This window comes from Schistosoma mansoni (assembly GCF_000237925.1).
Source record: "Schistosoma mansoni, WGS project CABG00000000 data, chromosome 4 unplaced supercontig 0032, strain Puerto Rico, whole genome shotgun sequence".
In the NCBI taxonomy this organism is placed as follows: Eukaryota; Metazoa; Platyhelminthes; class Trematoda; order Strigeidida; family Schistosomatidae; genus Schistosoma; species Schistosoma mansoni.
The window spans coordinates 2,056,816-2,060,054 of record NW_017386017.1 but is presented as its reverse complement, the minus strand read 5'-3'; positions in this window follow the sequence as shown (position 1 = coordinate 2,060,054).

Sequence of the window (3,239 nt, the reverse complement as noted above, 5' to 3'; positions counted from 1 at the left end):
TACTTTTTTCCAAATGTTTTTTTCGAAATAAATAATTAGTTAGCCCACTAGCGATTTGTATAAAGATTTCCCTGAAATTCAAGTGAGAATACGTGACCGGTAGGGTTTATATATGTAATCAGTCAAGTTAGATGATCGTCACTCTAGATAACAAATTGATTAGAGTTGAAAGTGTACCGTTTGTCGCTGACTCATTGGTTTTAAAGGTTAAACATATGTTGCAAGACTCAAATGTCTTTGGTTTGATCCCTGAATGAGTTTTGAGTTGCCGCTGATGAGAAGCCTTTGTTTAGAAACGAAACAGCTGTCCAGTGCTTCCTGATTTTCAGTGGTATCTCAACTGAGATAATAGTGTGAAAAACACAACTTATGAATAATTCTGTCTTTTAAACCAAAAATATATTCAGTGAGTGTATCTGAAGAAACTTACATGAAAACAAAGAAGTGTCAGTAGCTCACTAAAACAGTGAAATTTTTTTAGTTTACTGTCTAAATTAAGAGTAGTATATTCATAGTATTCTTTTTCACTCTTCATATCAACACCTAATTGTAGTTGTCCATAAAAAAAAAACTCTCATTTAATATTTTTCTTTCTTCTAATAGGTAGATTACTAATTTATTCTCTTGTCCTTACCAAACTGTAATCTTATTAACATTGTTTCTTTTTCCGTCATTATTAGTCCTACTAAGGCGTTGATAAAGCTAATTATACCAAGTGAAACGAAAAATATCGATTATTTTATTCTAATTAGTCTAAACAACAACGTTTTTTTTTGTTTTAATTATCACAGCCAATATTCTGCTATAAGATGACTAACCAATATGGAGAGAATATTTATATGATTTATCGGATTGAATTTAACAATCTACTTTTAAGATAATGACTGGTTAATTTGTTGCTTAACTTGTTACTTTTAAAAGTCGATTTCTCACGTAAATGGTTCAAAGTTCTTCAATAAATACATATATATGCTAGATGTTAGACGACACAATATGCCGACTGTATTGATAATTAACAAACGTATCAGTTATTAAAAAAGTTTTATTCTCAACAAAATGAACAGCTCGAAGTATATTTGAAGATTATCTTTACACTACCATAAATGATAAGATAACAACCTTTGGAAAATATACAGTACAATATAGCTTTATCGCCTCACTCATTTATTTATTTATTCAAACACATAAATATTGGTACAAAGGGGCACCAGGTACATATGCGCCACACAAATCTCATTTGATTTGTGTGAGTGCTGTGATACTGTCCGCGTGCCCAAACCGAAACAGGTGGTTTTCTTAGGGGGGCACACCCAGAGCCTTTGACCTAAATGTCTGATTCACAAGGCAGTGGAGCAACATGAGGAGATGCAGTCCCATGGTAGCCGGTGATCAACGATCGATTCATACGCCATTTGTTCCTTCAGGATACTGGAGCCAGCCCATGTGCACCATTGGTTTGGAATGAGGGTTTTCCAACTCCCCTAGGTGGACTCGTCGTGTCCACCAACCCGGTTGAAGCGCCGAACATTCGCTTTTCGTCCTCTCAATTTCGTAAACAACAGTAATGCCACGAGAAAGCAGTGAGTAGGACTTCCCTGGTAGAGGCTATATACTCTATATATATCGCCTCGTCATTTGTCTTCATGTTCATAGAAAAACTGTATCATTGGAGGATGATTCAATGTCGTTTAATGGCATAGCTCTTACGACAATAAAACTTATTTGATTTAGTTTTAGGGTCTCCAGAAATATTATATAGTTAAGATCATGATTCGATGGAAGCTAGACCACCGTGGAAAACCTGGAAGCACTGGAAGGCCGTTTCGTTACATTGTGGGACTTTTCAGCAGTGCGCATTCACGATCCCGCCTCGCGGGATTCGAAGCCAGGACCTACTAGTCTCGCGCCAGATCACTTAACCGATAGAAATAATATGCTCTAAAAGTGTGAGTAGTCTTTTTCTTGAATTTAGTAAGATACAAGAAATATAAGCTGCTCTGAAAAACTTCATGGTAGGATAAAAAAAATTTAATACTGGTTAATTTCAGTCCAAAATTATTCTTTAATCTTAAACGACTTTTAATTTTAATAAAAGGTTTCATTCAATAAACCGAATTAATCTTATATTTGCCTTAACTAATCTATTGTTTTATTGTAAAGATAAACATTAATCAGAATTGGAGATAAATTTCCAGTGAATACATTCATCATTATTATCCAAAAGTGCTTGTTAATGTGTGTATATACGTGTACTTCATTAAATAACAGTATTGGGTCAGCTGATTGAAAATTGTAAACTATAGCGTAGTACGATATTTAACAGTTGATAAAGAATCATTTAATTATTTTTCAAATTTAGTTCTGATAGTGTTTTTATATGTTACATATAAACAAACAATTGGGAAAAGTGGGACTTTTAGAACTATTCTATGGTGAATTATTATTTCTATCAGAAGAGGTTTTGTGGAAATTCCAGTATTTTCATAGTTGAAATCATGAGTCAATTGAAGCTCGGTCACCATAGGAAACCTGCCGGCTCAGTGCTCTAGTGATTAAGCGCTCGAGCGCGAGACTGATAGGTCTTGGGTTCGAATCTCACGAGGCGAAATCGTGGATGCCCACTGCTGGGGAGTCCCACAATAGGACAAAACGGCCTTCCAGTTGTTCTAGGTCTACCATAGTGGTCTAGCTTCAACTGACTCGTGATTTCAACTATGAAAATATAATTTCTATTTTTATCGTGTAATTATGAAACAATTGTTTAATTGTACTCTGATATTTGTCTTGCTAACTCTATCCCACTATGTTAATTTGAAGTAACAAATTGAACTGATGGACATGTTTCACGTTCTACTTTGTATATGACCGACTGACTTAGGGACTACGATCAATATTCCAATCATCCAACAACGAGTTTAAAAAAATTAAATTCATGTGTCGAATATTATGGGTTATTTAAATAAATTTACTGCCAGGAAGCTTTCATGGTTCTGTGTTATATAACACCAATTCTTTCAGCTGACATTAAAAGTATCAGCAAACACACACAATTAGAACATGTATTTATAGATTTCCAATACAAAAATAATGACAATGAGTGTAATAGTAATAATGGGAACGTATTTAATATAAGAAATCTGTACGAATAATGAAAATGAGCAAACGATGTTTAGGAAATAACACAAATATTCATTATCTGAAGAGTGTGTGTGTGTGAAAATGCTAGTGACAAATATGGT